Source organism: Eubalaena glacialis, chromosome 5, assembly GCF_028564815.1.
Source record: "Eubalaena glacialis isolate mEubGla1 chromosome 5, mEubGla1.1.hap2.+ XY, whole genome shotgun sequence".
NCBI lineage: Eukaryota > Metazoa > Chordata > Mammalia > Artiodactyla > Balaenidae > Eubalaena > Eubalaena glacialis.
In genome coordinates, this window is record NC_083720.1 from 74,365,628 (window position 1) to 74,383,000 (window position 17,373).

The window sequence follows — 17,373 nt, forward strand, 5'->3', positions numbered from 1 at the left end:
TTAGTTGTGGCTTGAATTTTTAGTTAAGCTTTCATGGTGTTTAATTCTCTAGTTTTGAGGGGGAAAGAACTATACAATAAGTGAGAGGTGTTTTGTTTTGTTTTCCATTTTTGTTTCTTTCACGCTAGGCTTTTACTGGCAGAATGTCCATTGCAGGCAGTGGACACGACACCACCAGCATTGAGCTAAAATCTCTATTACACGGTAGGACCTTTCCTGGAGGGGCCGCTCATCATTACCTGAGTAATGTGTACAGAGAGGTGATAGCCATTATTTATGTGGATGAGGAAACAAGAGTAAACAGGATGGTAGTTTTAGGTTTGTATTTTATGTCTTTTTTTTTTTTCCCCCCTTGTCTTACCCTTCTCAAGGAAATGTATAAATAACATGTTTCTCCTTCAACTATCTGGTGCTATTGAATGACTAATTTAGTCCCTAAAGTGTTGTGAAAACACAAAAGTCTAACGACTTAAACCAAGTGAAAGCTAATGGTGCATTTAGACAAGTGAATGCCTAGTTGTGAGCAGAATCCGTGATTGAACATGCAGCGGTTGGAAGAGGTTCCGATTATTTCAGAATCTGGCCCCAAAACCTTTTGGGTCAAATGTGAACCTCTAAATGGCATTAAATGAGTAAAGCACACAGACAATGCTACTCTTGACCATGATTTCACAGTTTCTTTGCCAACAGTGTTCAGATTTTCATGTATTATTTTTTTCCCTAACTGAACCACCAAAGACAGGAATTTTGTATGTATATACAGTGTGTGTGCATATACAAAATCATGATATGGTAGAGTGAAATTACTTCCTTTTTCTACCGAATAGAAAGGTTTGGTTTGCTGTGAAATAAACCAGAAGTTGGAAAAACTCTGTAGTGATTAAGCATACTTGACCATTCCTTGTTGAGAAGTTGTAGACTCCCTTCTACCTTACACATTCATACCAGTTTGCACAAATTCCTATCTGCAAAGGATAGAAGATGTTGAGCAAGCACTGCTCCTGAGACCAACGCGTTGAAAGGGCTTCCGTTCTGACGGGCGCGTGCTACTCCAGTGGCGATTGGCCATAGGCAGGTTCCAATCTGTTGAAAACTTGAGTCATTTTCAAAAGGATCCCATAAAGTTGACAAATTACACTTTAAAGGCAGCAGTTCTTAAGTTTGATCAACTCTGGTTTTGTTTAAAGCAAATATAAATCATAGATGAAATTGGTTTAAAAGGTATCCTTAGAAACTGGAGAATTTTTTAAACACTAAAGCACAGTTAATCCTAAAATAAAAGGATTGTTACAGGGAAGATGTTACATTTTAACCACAATGGACATTTTGATGATAGGGGTTTTGGAAAAGCCAAGTAAAAACTATTTCATGATGTACCTAATATGGAAATAAGTATTCCAAAGGGATAATCTTGCATATTTAGAGAAGTCCAAGTAATCTTTGAACTCCCTTGAAAAATAAATCTTTGTGACTGCAGAGTGCTTGCCCTTGGTTTTCTTGATTCTGTGCAGTTATTTTTAAGGGGAAGAAGAGGGGCCAGGGTAATAAGATACTTTTTCTTAAAAATGTCCCTCAGTTACATAAGCACTTGTTTATGGGTGAATGCCAAGTGAATGAGGGTGCCTTTTTCTGGTTTTTCTTTCTCACCTACGTCTCCACCCTTTCTCTTTCCATCATGTTTTGAACTCCACGTTGCAATACTCTGTCATAATAGAATGCAACTTTTAGATGTTTACTGCTGCAGTAGGTCGGAAATTTCCTTATTTGATTTGCCATAAACACCCTCTGTAACATTACATGCAGCTTATTTGAAGCATGACCTCTGAATTAAGTTTTTATAAATCTGACTAGACAGACCTCTAGATTGTGGATTAACAACAAACTTCTGTTGCCTCTCAGTCTCCATCTTAACAGTGCTTTTGAAGTTTATACAGAAAGCTTTAAAAGTTAGTTTGTGCCCTTGGTTTTTATTCTTACAACTGCTAAAATACCTCTGTACGCCTTATCTTTTATTCTTTCATACGTTGTATAATAAATGTATAGAATTCATTGACCAACTGAAAGGTTGGGTGTCTGTAAATGAGACCAAAACGTGGGTTGCCTTTTTTCATGAAGTCATTTCTCTTGGGGGTTACTGTTAGTGAACAGCAGCTAACCTGTAACTGTGAATGCTTCGTGTCGTCAGTATTTGCATTACCTTCATAAACGTGTGCAAGTCCTGTGACTCCCAGCTTAACTGAAATACTGTTATGCCATCTAACTTGAGTACAGCAAACTGGTTTTAGGTTTTAATGGAATTGATGTAAAACGATACCCCATAAATAAAAAGTATTTGTGTTTGGTTTCAGAACTGATTTGTCAACTCTTCTCTTCTCTGACTTTTTCTTTAAAAATCACTTAAGGTAGTTTCAAAGTATTTTGTTTCTTAACCTTTTTTGCTTTTCCCCAACTTTTTATATGGAAAAATTTCAAAGCTACGGAAGAAACACAAGAATAACATAATGAACACCCATGTATACCTATCACCTACGTTTTCCGTTGTTCACATTTTGCCACATTCTCTGTGCCATTCTGAGTGTGTGTGTGTGTGTGTGTGTGTGTGTGTGTGTACCTCTCCCTATAGATACAGAGATGGAATTTTTTCTGAACCATCCTAAAGTAAGTTACATTATGACACTTCATATTTTGAAACAAGGACATTCTTATAACCACAGTACACTGCTCACACTCAAGACATATAACATTGATACAATACTATTACCTAATATACAGTCCAGATTAAAATCTCCCCCTTGGTACCAAGAATGGCCTTGAGAATTATTTTTAATCCAGGGATAAGCAATGCATTTAATCGTCATGCATCTTCAGTTTCCTTTAACCTAGAATAGTTCCAGATACAGTATTTTAGTAAGACAGTACAAACGGTCCTCAGCCAAAGAGGAAAAAAAATTAAAAATTTACTACTGTATGTTGAGTATTTCTAAACATCGAGCTAATAACCTAGTGCTTACCATGTGCCAGGAGCCAGGTAGAAATGACCATTTTTACTATCTCCAAGGCTACCACCCACTTAGTTTGTAAGTGTGTGTCAGCCTTGGTCCCCACTTTCTAAAATTGTCCTATGCTAGAATCTTACCTCCCTGATGGTGGGACCTCCAGCTCAGAGTGGATGCCCAGAAAATGGATGAGGAATGAAGCAAGCCACATGGCCAAGAATTGTCAGGACCTAAGAAACCTCGTGTAGAGATCAGAGAATCCAGGAAGGACTGATACAGATGTTAAGATTTTTAGAAGCTTGAAAGCAAGAGAGGAGGTAGAGAACAAGATTCCTAAAAAACAGGATCCAGGTACACACTGTTTTATTTATTTATTTTTTCCTTGGGGGCCATTTTATTTTCTTTAACATCTTTATTGGAGTATAGTTGCTTTACAATGTTGTGTTAGTTTCTGCTGTATAACAAGCTGAATCAGCTATACATACACTTATATCCCCATATCTCCTCCCTCTTGCGTCTCCCTCCCACCCTCCCTATCCCACCCCTCTAGGTGGTCACAGAGCACCGAGCTGATCTCCCTGTGCTATGCGGCTGCTTCCCACTAGCTATTTTACATTTGGTAGTGTATATATGTCCATAGATTTTTTGATGAGGACCATTCTGACCAGTGTGAGGTGATACCTCATTGTAGTTTTGATTTGCATTTCTCTAATGATTAGTGATGTTGAGCATCCTTCATGTGTTTGTTGACAATCTGTATATCTTCTTTGGAGAAATGTCCATTTAGATCTTCTGCCCATTTTTGGATTGGGTTTATGTTTTTTTGATATTGAGCTGCATGAGCTGCTTGTATATTTTGGAGATTAATCCTTTGTCAGTTGCTTCATTTGCAGATATTTTCTCCCATTCTGAGGGTTGTCTTTTTGTCTTGTTTATGGTTTCCTTTGCTGTGCAAAAGCTTTTAAGTTTCATTAGGTCCTATTTGTTTATTTTTGTTTTTATTTCTATTTCTCTTGGAGGTGGGTCAAAAAGGATCTTGCTGTGATTTATGTCATAGAGTGTTCTGCCTATGTTTTCCTCTAAGAGTTTGATAGTGTCTGGCCTTACATGTAGGTCTTTAATCCATTTTGAGTTTATTTCTGTATATGGTGTTAGGGAGTGTTCTAGTTTCATTCTTTTACATGTAGCTGTCCAGTTTTCCCAGCACCACTTATTGAGGAGGCTGTCTTGTCTCCATCGTATACTCTTGCCTCCTTTATCAAAGGTAAGGTGACCTTATGTACATGGTTTTATCTCTGGGCTTTCTATCCTGTTCCATTGATCTATATTTCTGTTTTTGTGCCAGTACCATACTGTCTTGATTACTGTAGCTTTGTAGTATAGTCTGAAGTCAGGGAGCCTGGTTCCTCCAGCTCTGTTTTTTCTTTCTCAAGATTGCTTTGGCTATTCGGGGTCTTTTGTGTTTGCATACAAATTATGCAATTTTTTGTTCTAGTTCTGTGAAAAGTGCCACTGGTAGTTTGATAGGGATTGCACTGAATCTGTAGATTGCTTTGGGTGGTATAGTCATTTTCACAATGTTGATTCTTCCAATCCAAGAACATGGTATATCTCTCCATCTGTTTGTATCATCTTTAATTTCTTTCATCAGTGTCTTATAGTTTTCTGCATACAGGTCTTTTGTCTCCATAGGTAGGTTTATTCCTAGGTATTTGATTCTTTTTGTTGCAATGGTAAATGGGAGTGTTTCCCTAATTTCTCTTTCAGATTTTCATCACTAGTGTATAGGAATGCAAGAGATTTCTGTGCATTAATTTTGTATCCTGCTACTCTACCAGATTCATTGATTAGCTCTAGTAGTTTTCTGGTAGCATCTTTAGGATTCTATATGTATATTATCATGTCATCTGCAAACAGTGACAGTTTTACTTCTTCTTTTCCAATTTGGATTCCTTTTATTTCTTTTTCTTCTCTGATTGCTGTGGCTAAAACTTCCAAAACTATGTTGAAGAATAGTGGTGAGAGTGGGTAACCTTGTCTCGTTCCTGATCTTAGTGGAAATGGTTTCAGTTTTTCACCATTGAGAACGATGTTGGCTGTGGGTTTGTCATATATGGCCTTTATTATGTTGAGGTAAGTTTCCTCTATGCCTACTTTCTGGAGTGTTTTTATCATAAATGGGTGTTGAATTTTGTTGAAAGCTTTTTCTGCATCTATTGAGATTACCATATGGTTTTTATACTTCAGTTTGTTAATATGGTGTATCACATTGATTGATTTGTGTATATTGAAGAATCCTTGCATTCCTGGGATAAACCCCACTTGATCATGGTGTATGATCCTTTTAATGTGCTGCTGGATTCTGTTTGCTAGTATTTTGTTGAGGATTTTTGCATCTATGTTCATCAGTGATATTGGCCTGTAGTTTTCTTTCTTTGTGACGTCTTTGTGTGGTTTTGGTATCAGGGTGGTGGTGGCCTCGTAGAATGAGTTTGGGAGTGTTCCTCCCTCTGCTGTATTTTGGAAGAGTTGGAGAAGGATAGGTGTTAGCTCTTCTCTAAATGTTAGATAGAATTCGCCTGTGAATCCATCTGGTCCTGGGCTTTTGTTTGTTGGGAGATTTTTAATCACAGTTTCAATTACAGTGCTTGTGATTGGTCTGTTTATATTTTCTATTTCTTCCTGGTTCAGTCTCAGAAGGTTGTGCTTTTCTAAGAATGTGTCCATTTCTTCCAGGTTGTCCATTTTATTGCCATATAGTTGCTTGTAGTAACCTCTCATGATCCTTTGTATTTCTGCAGTGTCAGTTGTTACTTCTCCTTTTTCATTTCTAATTCTATTGATTTGAGTCTTATTCCTTTTTTTCTTTGATGAGTCTGGCTAATGGTTTATCAATTGTATTTATCTTCTCAAAGAACCAGCTTTTAGTTTTACTGATCTTTGCTATCATTTCCTTCATTTCTTTTTCATTTATTTCTGATCTGATGTTTATTATTTCTTTTCTTCTGCTAACTTTGGGGTTTTTTTGTTCTTCTTTCTCTAATTGCTTTAGGTGTAAGGTTAGGTTGTTTATTTGAGATATTTCTTGTTTCTTAAGGTAGGATTGTATTGCTATAAACTTCCCTCTTAGAGCTGCTTTTGCTGCATCCCATAGGTTTTGGGTCATCGTGTTTTCATTGTCATTTGTTTCTAGGTATTTTTTGATTTCCTCTTTGATTTCTTCAGTGATCTCTTGGTTATTTAGTAGTGTATTGTTCAGCCTCCATGTGTTTGTATTTTTTACAGTTTTTTTCCTGTAATTGATATCTAGTCTCATAGTGTTGTGGTTGGAAAAGATACTTGATATGATTTCAGTTTTCTTAAATATACCAAGGCTTGATTTGTGACCCAAGATATGATCTATCCTGGAGAATATTCCATGAGCACTTGAGAAGAAAGTGTATTCTGTTGTGTTTGGATGGAATGTCCTATAAATATCAATTAAGTCCATCTTTTTTAATGTGTCATTTAAAGCTTTTGTTTCCTTATTTATTTTCATTTTGGTTGATCTGTCCATTGGTGAAAGTGGGGTGTTAAAGTCCCCTGCTATTATTGTGTTACTGTCGATTTCCCCTTTTATGGCTGTTAGCATCTGTCTTATGTATTGAGGTGCTCCTATGTTGGGTGTATAAATATTTACAATTGTTATATCTTCTTCTTGGATTGATCCCTTGATCATTATGTAGTGTCCTTCTTCGTCTCTTGTAATAGTCTTTGTTTTAAAGTCTATTTTGTCTGATATGAGAATGCTACTCCAGCTTTCTTTTGACTTCCATTTGCATGGAATATCTTTTTCCATCCCCTCACTTTCAGTCTGTATGTGTCCCTAGGTCTGAAGTGGGTGTCTTGTAGACAGCATATATATGGGTCTTGTTTTTGTATCCACTCAGCCAGTCTATGTCTTTTGGTTGGAGCATTTAATCCATTTACATTTAAGGTAATTATCGATATGTGTGTTCCTTTTACCATTTTCTTAATTGTTTTGGGTTTTTTATTGTAGGTCTTTTCCTTCTCTTGTGTTTCCTGCCTAGAGAAGTTCCTTTAACGTTTGTTGTAAAGCTGGTTTGATGGTGCTGAATTCTCTTAGCTTTTGCTTGTCTGTAAAGGCTTTAATTTATCTGTCAAATCTGAATGAGATCCTTGCTGGGCAGAGTAATCTTGGTTGTAGGTTTTTCCCTTTCATCCCTTTAAATATGTCCTGCCACTCCCTTCTGGCTTGCAGAGTTTCTGCTGAAAGATCAGCTGTTAACCTTATGGGGATTCCCTTGTATGTTATTTGTTGCTTTTCCCTTGCTGCTTTTAATATTTTTTCTTTGTGTTTAATTTTTGATCGCTTGATTAGTATGTGTCTTGGCATGTTTCTCCTTGGATTTATCCTGTATGGGACTCTCTGTGCTTCCTGGACTTGATTGACTATTTCCTTTCCCATATTAGGGAAGTTTTCAACTATAATCTCTTCAAATATTTTCTCAGTCCCTTTCTTTTTCTCTTCTTCTTCTGGGACCTGTATAATTCGAATGTTGGTGTGTTTAATGTTGTCCCAGAGGTCTCTGAGACTGTCCTCAATTCTTTCCATTCTTTTTTCTTTATTCTGCTCTGTGGTAATTATTTCCACTAGTTTATCTTCCAGGTCACTTATCCTTTCTTCTGCTTTAGTTATTCTGCTATTGATTCCTTCTAGAGAATTTTTAATTTCATTTATTGTGTTGTTCATCTTTTGTTTGTTTTCTCTTTAGTTCTTCTAGGTCATTGTTAAACGTTTCTTTTTTTTTTTTTTCCTACGTTTCTTGTTTTTTTCTCCATTCTGTTTCCAAGATTTTGGATAATCTTTACTATCATTATTCTGAATTCTTTTTCAGGTAGAATACCTATTTCCTCTTCATTTGTTTGGTCTGGTGGGTTTTTATCTTGCTCCTTCATCTGCTGCATATTTCTCTGTCTTCTCATTTTGTTTAACTTACTGCGTTTGAGGTCTCCTTTTCACAGGCTGCAGGTTTGTAGTTCCTGTTGTTTTTGGTGTCTGCCCCCAGTGGGTAAGCTTGGTTCAGTGGGTTGTGTAGGCTTCCTGGTGGAGGGGACTAGTGCCTGTGTTCTGGTGGATGAGGCTGGATCTTGTCTTTCTGGTGGGCAGGACCATGTCCGGTGGTGTGTTTTGGGGTGTCTGTGAACTTGTGATTTCAGGCAGCCTCTCTGCTAATGGGTGGGGTTGTGTTACTGTCTTGGTAGTTGTTTGGCATGGGGTATCCAGCACTGGAGCTTGCTGGTCGTTGAGTGGAGCTGGGTCTTAGCGTTGAGATGGAGATCTCTGGGAGAGCTCTTGCTGATTGATATTACGTGGGGCCAGGAGGTCTCTGGTGGTCCAGTGTCCTGAACTCGGCTCTCCCACCTCAGAGCCTCAGGCCTGACACCCGGCCAGAGCACCAAGTCCCTGTCAGCCACACGGCTTGATGAAGAAACGCCATGATGCAGTGATGGCGTGACCGGAAGTCCACACTGTTTTAATTGGTGATGTAGCTGGTTCGTTCAACTATAGTTTGGGCCAAAAGCTATGGGTCAGACCAGGAAAATCTCTGTTCTTCCAGACATCCACAAAGATTGGGGATGGGTGGTAGATGGCGATAAAGGAAAATTCTGACCCTAAATTGATGGAAAGCAGTGGGAGGTGACAAATCTTAGGACAGGGAATTCTTAACCTGGGCCTCAGCAAACAGTAGGAAGTCATGAGGCAATTATCCACTAATAGAAAATAGGAACACGAGATGTATTCTTCAGGCAATACTAGTGGTCCACCTAAAAATTAACAGGAATTGAAACAAAGTTCTCCAGCAAGGTGATTGGAACAAGGTAGACTGGAGAGAGATTAAGTCACTAATGCCTGCTCCAGATGAAAAACCCAGCTGAAGTGCATTGCAGACAGACCTATAAGGGAAAAATTTACAGGAAGATCACTCTAAAGGAAGGGTGTTTTTAAAGATAGCTTTTTGAAATGATGGAACAAAGAGGAAAGTGAACCAAAAGATGAACCACATAACCCCCCGTCCCCCCCCCCAAAAAAGGGCAGATCATTGAGTCGGCTCCAGGGCTATAAAACTGAGGAGGAAAATAGCTACTTCTGGACTTTCTTCATATGTCTGAACCTACAGGAAGGCAGGACCTGTTTTCCATGATGCTGTAAGGTGGGTTACATCATACTGAAATGACTCATTTGAATGTTATCCCCAAATTCTGATGTGAAAAATAGCTTTTAGGCAGAAGCTTAGAGAAAAGCTTTTGTGATTCCTTTAGAAAAGAATTGCCTGTGGAACTTTGCTGTAGCTAGAAGGGGAAAAAAACTATCACGTGAGGAAATAATACATCAAGCTTTCTGGCCCTGTCTACTTAGCTAAGCTTGTAGGGCAGAAGATTATCCAAAATAAGGCACGTTCGCCACTTTTGGCACATTCAGCAGAAAATAGTTTGGTTTTTTTCCCCCTGAATTTGTTCCTAACATTTATCTTCGATTGCCTTAACGAAAAATCATCCCAAGTATAGAAGTACTTGCTTAGAAATTATGGTGAGTGAGTAAGTAGGCTGTGCTGAGAATAATAATTGGAAACTGAAAAAAAATGGCTATAGTAATTAAATGGAAATTTTTTTAAAACACCATTTAAAATGTAAATCTCTTCTCCCAAAGAAATGTATTCAATCCTTTGAAGGAAATTCTTTTGTAATCACTCTGAAGAATGTGGATTGTGAAGAACCCTGGCCATGAGAAGGTAAGCTGAGGAGGTTTGGTTTTTCCTCTGACACTTTCCAGCAGAGACATCTCAGAATTGCCTAAATTTGAATATCTGAAATTTAAACTAGTGTTCTCTAGAAGTCTTAGGATAAATGTATGGTGATTAAAGAGAGCTGCAGCTGTACTCGTTACCAATGAACTAACTCACCAAAGATTTTTGGACCAACTTTTAATAGTATATTGAAAGCCGCTGCATTTTGTCTCTAATTGCTTATTACTTATTTTGGCTTCATTACCTGTCATGGCTCCTACATGTTCCGTCTCAAGAGTAGGACTTGGACAAGTGTTATCCTATCGCATCTACTCCCAGAGTCACTGCATAAAATAATAGGTACCTTTTAACAACCTATTCTGCATGGCTTAAAGTGCTTGTAAATCCTTCCAACCTTATTCCTCCTCCATCAAGGTTGATTTTCAGATTCTCAATGTAATCATCTTTATTAACTTTAATTGTATGTTTAGGCAGAATTCCTATGTGAAATTGGGAACATAAGCATTAAAATTTATAAGCGTGCAGAGAGAGGACCAGGGTAAATAGAAAATCAACAGACTGAAGAATTAGGAAGGACCTCTGGATGGGTGGTCTTCTGCTCATTGGGCGTAAGTGGCATCAACCACTTATAAATGGTAGACCAGAAAGACACTGACTCAGTTGGAGCTGAGAGTTCCTTTTGGAGAGTCGAGCATTATAGGGACAGATGGGGACTCATCCGAGGACTGTCCCTAGGGAGGTGCAGCAGTGCACACAGAGATAGCGATGGAGGTGGCAGAGAGGTTGATTGAAGAGTTTGTGGTTGTCACCAAGAGATAGCAATATAATTGATGAAAAGATGCCAACAGAAGAAATCTCCTTTAATGGTAAAGGATATGGAATGTACTGAGGCAGCCGCATAAAGCAAGAGATGATAAAGCATGTTCCCTGGTGGTCCCTGGTGGAGGAACTGCTTCCCAGATCCCCAGAGTTCACCATGGGGATGTCCAGCTCTAGTTAAGTGCAAGGATTCCACCAGGCACGAGATGCTCTCTTTGCCCTCTCACGGGAGGCAGGGGGTGCATAACCGTCTGCTGTCCTCTGGAGCCTTTGGCCATAAGCCTGCCCACCCACCTGATGGGAGGAGCTGATGCAGGACACCCCAGCACGTTCCTTGCAGGAGGGGGTGGAAGGCCAGTGGTCCAGGAGCACCCTCCCCAGGCCCAGCTGCTAGGCATTTCATAGAGGGGAAGACACACATGAGAGGAAGACCCCAAAGGTTCTGGAAGGGGATTGGGGAGCCGAGGTGCTGGGAGGTGAGAAGGGTCAGACAGCACAGCTTAGTGGAGGGCACCTCCGTGGGGAGAGGTGGGGAGCAATGGGGGGGCCAGTGCTGGGCGAGCAGCAAGTTCACCTGAGACCCAGAGCTTGTATTGTGTTTGGGTCAAACCTCCCACAGAGGCATTGACTGCCCATATTCAGTTACAGAGAGGGCGTGCAGGCTAGCGGAGATCCTGTGCTCTTCCCTCTTCCTACAAAGGGCATAATTTTCATGCAGCATATGTTTTTCTGTGCAGTGAGTGTCAAAATCTTTGCAGCTAGGCAGCTGCATTGCTGAGAACTCCCCGTGCCCCCAGCCCCACCCTCCCTGCTATTATAAAAGAATAGGTTGCTGAAGGCACCTGTAACCATCTCTTGCTCCAGAGGTGGAGATTTGGAGATAAGGGAGCAGACTTCCATGCGTCTTTTTAGGCAGAGTATTTTTAAAATTCTGACCACCATGAGATGACATTGCAGGATCCTGAACAAGAGAAAATGAGACTTTTCATCTTTCTGGTTCATCGCAGTCATCGTCGTGACTTTAGCACACTGATACCAAGTGCATACATGTGGATTTTGTTTTGAGAGTTGGTTGGTTGCCAGCAGACTGTAATGGATTCGAGGGGTGCAGTAAAGAAGGCCAGTTGTTGGCTTAATAACATCGTGGAGCTCCTTTCAGAAGATAAGGCGGCCAGCCAGGCAATGTGCTCTACACTGATCTCCTGGAACACCTGTCAACAATCATGGGGAGTATACGGAGGAAACTGAGGTTCAGAGTCTCTGAGTAGCTTGTCCTAAGTGACATAGAGGGAAGGTGGGGGAGCTGAGCTTTGAGCCCAGGTGGATGTCTCCACCCAGCAATTTGCTGGGGTGCCCACGTGGTGTGGAGAAAGTTGGCCAGGAGGCGGATGGAAGCGTGTAAGCCCTACGTGTGCTGCTTGGTTCTCTGATGGACTTACTGTTGCCCCTCTCCTGCTAATTTTATAGAGAGTTTTGGCCAATTTTTCAGGAGTGGGGATGTTTAGGGATTGGTTGAGCATCAGCCACAGAATTGAAGTCACTGGAGCGAGGCTGTTGCTGATTGACCGGTTTCAGAAGTTTGGGGCTGGCTTCCAAAGGCATGGTCTGATGTGTGGCTGTTTGCCAAGAGCACCAAGCAATTAATTCTGACACTGTCTACCCAGAGACAGCATCCGATCCTACAGGTTAAGGGCTCAGTCCCACAGGACTGCACCCGCACTTCAGATGCTAATCCCAAGTCCAGGTTATCACCTGTGCTTCTAGCCAACTGGCTATAAATTTGCTAAATTTCCCACACCGCTTCCTTAGGTTCGATTAATTTGCTAGAGTGGTTCATAGAACTTAGAGAAACATTTACTTACATTACCAGTTTATTATAAAAGAATATAACTCAGGAACAGCCAAATGGAAGAGATGCTTAGGGCAAGGTATGTGGGGCACGGAGCTTCCGTGCTTCCTGAGCACCACCGTCCCCAAATCTTCACGTGTTCATCAACCTGAAAGCTCTCTGAACTCTGTCCTTTTGGGTTTTTAAGGAGGCTTCATAATAATAGGCCTGATAGGTTAAATCATTGGCTATTGGTGATTGAACTCAATCTCCAGCCCCTCTCTGAAGATGAGGGGGTAAGTCTGAAAGTTCCAACCCTCTAATCACAGGGCCGGTTCCCTTGGCAACCAGCCCCTCCTTAAGTTACCTAGGGGCTTTCTAAAACCCATCTCATTAACATAGCAAAAGACACCATAATTTCTAGTTACCTAGAGAAATTCGAAGGATTTTAGGAGCTCTGTGTCAGGAACTGGGATGAAGACCAAATATATATTTCTTGTAAATCCCAATATCACATGTGGATCCTGATACAAGGCTGTCACTGATCAATAGAGACAAGTTTAAAATGAGTTCTAGCAGTTACATGTTCCTATGGCCAATGAACAATCCACTTTTCCCTCCTGTTTTGAATTCGGAGTATTTTCAAGATAAAGAGGAGAAAAGAGATGGTGATGGAGTGAAGGACTGAGGGAAGAAGGAGGAAGGACCCCAAAGCACAGGTGGAGGTTTAGGAGAGGGACCCGTTTTCCCGAGACAGCAGATGTTTGTAAATGGGTAGGACGTAGTAAAGAGTTCTCGCCTTACGGCCTTGATTTTCTCAGGGACTGACTCAAAGATTTCCACTGAGAGGGAGAAGGAAGAGGTAGGAGTTTCAAGGAAAGAGATGAATGTTTGGAAGAGCCTCTGGGGAGAATGAGAACAGATGATTAAGGAATAGGTCTCATTGCCCTGAGAGAAATAAAAAGTAAAAATAAGACTAGGCTCTGTAACTGTGGCACAGGAAGAAGTGAAGGATCCAGGACATTAGGTCCAGGTGGCATGGCCAGCAGGCTCCAGCCCCCAGCTGGAATTGATATAAAAGGCAGCAGGATTTGGACATTGGGCTCCTGTGACCTGGGAAACTCCTGTCTCTTTGCAGACTGCTGAGACTACCCACCTCTGGACATGCCTTTTGAGAAATAAGGGAGACCCAGTGAAGCCATGTCCCCTGACATCCTTGAAGGCTTGCATATACTTTGCATTGTTTTCTAGGTGAAGGGACGGCGAAACAAAGTGGAAGTTTCCATAGCTGAGTTGCCATTCCTACCAGTCTTCAAATCCAGACCAGCCCTGTGGTCAGCCCTGTTCCTGTGGAATGGCCAAAAGACTGGGGCAGAATGACCTCAAGTGTAAGAAGTTAGCAGGGAAAGACTGAGGCAGGCATGAGAAACTTCCTAAGTTCCTGGAGTGGTGTAATGCAGCCAGGGCTTTCTGTGGCTTTTGAGCTGCAGGCACAATGGAAGATGGCATCTGTGTGATTATCTGGGGGCACTGGAGGGGATCAGCTGGTGGATTAAAAAGGAAAAGTGGGACAAGGGGCATGCTGTGCCTCAGAATTACAATTCCAGGAATACCAGACTACTCCTTACTAATTTGGAACAAACATCAGAGGAGGTCAAATTTTTCCAAGGCAGAGAGTGAGATACTAAGGTAGTAGGACAATTAATGACCACTTAGGTAAAGAGGACTCATCCAGTGGTGCTCCAGTGGGCCATCTCTAGGGCTAGATTCCTGCCTGGCATCTAGGAGATCTTGAAGGATGTTCTGAAGGAAGGAAGTGTAGGAGACCAAGACTCTAACTAGGTAGGAGACAATCACCCTGGTGGGGAGCAATCTGGAAATGGAACTGACGGTCAGTGGGAGGAAACGGAAGAATGGGTCTGGTGGCCTGACCCCAGGACTATGACATCGTCATAAACATGACAACACATTTAAGAAATAGAAAGAAGAAGCAAAGCTTGACCTTCTCCATCATTATCCCATCCTGTACTCCCCAAATCCAAGCTGGATGAGACTAGCTGGATGAGCTCCATGGACCCAGGTGGTCCTAATATCAGGCCCATCGGAAGATGGGAGACTGTACCTCTTTCAAGGTGTTAGTAAAGTGGAGGGGTTGGAAAACATATTCTGGGGGGTTTTTCAATATGAGAAGTCAAATGATAGCCCTGTCATTTTCAAAATGTGTCTCCTATTTGATGAGAAGCTGAAAGGACACATTGCATAACAGCCAGATTGTCTAGAACCCATTATCTGGTGGTTGTGATTGTGGGAGACCAGCCAGCATGCGTTGTGGACCCTATTAGGGAACGAGCGGGGGAGTGACAGTTTCTTCTCTTACATGAAGATCCATGTCACAATCGTGGATCAGGTCCACTCAAAACTTCTCACCTTACTTCAACTGTCCCATTAGTTTAACACTTTGTCATTAACCATACAGCAGGCAGAGTGGAGGAAATCACAGCCCTCATCAAAAACAAAAGTGGTGGTTGGGTAGCGGAGGACGTATATATCACACTAGATAACAATTCCATATTCATTCATTCATATTCATATTCCATATTCCATATTCCACATTCATTCAAGTGTTCACACTAGATAACACTTCCTGTACTTGGGGTCTCTCTTTGAGACAATGCGACAAGAGCAGAGAATGTGCCATATTGGCCTATGTTTTCAGAAAGCTCTTGAGAAAAACCATCAGGTGCAACAATTAATGTAAAAGTTAGCTATAAGACCTTTCATAATATGGAGAGACCAAAGACCCTGGGAAATAAGACCAATTCTTATTCTAAAATGATGACACTCTTGGGAAGTATGTGGATATCATATGAAGTTTGGCTTCCTGCAGTGGCTAAGTTGTCTTGGACAACCTCCTGCTAAGAATAACTAGAAAAGTTAGGCAAAATATTAAAAATCTGTTTGAAGGGATTGAAAAGCTACTAAGGAAGTGAACATTTGTTAGGTAAGATCTAGAGGAAGAAAGAAGCCAAGAGAAATGAGCCTAGTATCCGAAGCTCATCTTTTTCCTTTCAGACAATTGTCAATTCTGAAAGCAAAAGCAGAGCCTGAGGGGCTCAGAAGACCTTTTTGGGGTTTCACAGGGACAAGGGTGACTAAATTAGAGTTTGGAGTGTCCCAGGGAGGATGGGCTCTGGTAACCAGACTTATGGTTAGGACCCTGAGAAGCTGGGGGCATGGTGAGGTCTACGAGCAAGGATGAGCTAGAAATAGACCAGTACTCACAGGACTAGAGCTCAGTTCCAAATCAATTCAGTCCCTCATGGGATTAGGTTAATTGCCTCAGTCTAACCGCCTGACAGAACCAGAAGTAAATTTTCTCCGGAAAAAATACGTCATCCACAGTGATACATATATGAAGTAAAATCCTATTCACTCATGAAAAGAGAATTAAAACGGAAAGCAAAGAGATGTAATTTATCTTCAGAAAAGCTAACAGATGAAGAAAATAACACAAAATCTAGTGATGCTGACATTAGTGTTTTCATACTAGATATAAGTATCTTTGGTTTCTGCTGAGACTTACTTCTAAGCTTGATCTTGCTGCCTTTTTGGAACATGTGAGTTCACACCTCTCCAGCTACGGTGACTGGACCTTGGGTACAAACCTGTCCCCACAGGTACCAATCCACCGCCTTGGCTGAGTCTTTCATATTCTTTTCCTCAGGAATTTGAACTAAGATATACTGAATCAGTCAGGAGGAAATAGGTGAGTATGAGATCTATAATATCATGAAGATTTGGGGTAGCTTGACATTTTACACTGTTTACATGTCAGTAAGTCAGAAGTAAAAGCCGTTTAGCAAAGAGCAACAGTAAGAAGCAGGTATGGGATATACAGTTGCCTGAGAGATGGATGGGGCAGCTTTGTGCCCACAGTTCCAGGTCCACAACCCATTTTCCCAGCTCTTTGTTCTGCTTTTCAATGTCTTTTTATATCCATAAGACTACCGAAGACTTGAAATAAACTTTCTTTTATTAGTTAAAAAAATATCATACAGAACCTCATGCTATGTCTACAATTTCTTGTACACAATGTTAGCAATCACTAAAAAATAACCAGGCCTACAAAAAGGACAAGATTTTTTTAAGGGGGAAAAATCCATAGAAAAAAGATCCATAAGAGATTCAGATATTAGGGTTATCTGACATGGAATTTAAATAACTATAAATGAATATTTTTAAGACAGAATTTCAGCAGAGAACTGGAAACTATAAAAAAGAATCAAATGAACATTCTAAAACTAGAAAACTTAATTCGATGAAACTAACAACTCAGTGGATCGGATTTAACAGAAGATTAAACGTGACAGACAGAATTAGTGACTAGAAGATGATGTCAGAAAAAATCTAGATGAAAGCACAGAGAAACTTTAAAAAATGTAGAAAATATAGAGACAAGAGATTTACGGCACAGTGAAAAGCTCTAAAATACACATAATTTGAGTCCTAGGAAAAGAGGAGAGAGAAAGCAGAAGAAGAAATATTTAAAGAAATAATGTTCAATAATTTCCCAAAACTAATGAAAGATGACAAGCCCCAGTTAAAGAGTCCTACAAACACCCAAGCAGGACAAATATAAAGGAACCAGACTTAAGTACATACAAGGAAAACTTCTGAAAAAACAAAGACAGAAAATCTTAAAAAGTAGCCACACCTGTAGGTAGCAACTATAAAATACTATAGACAAATTAAAAACAAACAACAACCAGAAGGCACTGGAGAGTAAGCAAAAGCATAATCTGAAGGGAAGTTGATGCCATTTTTTATAGCGTTTAGTCTAGGGCATGCCAAAGTCTGTACCACGCGGGGTGAGTAAAACTTTGTTGGAAATCCTGCAATCTTTCAAATAACCAGAGGACAG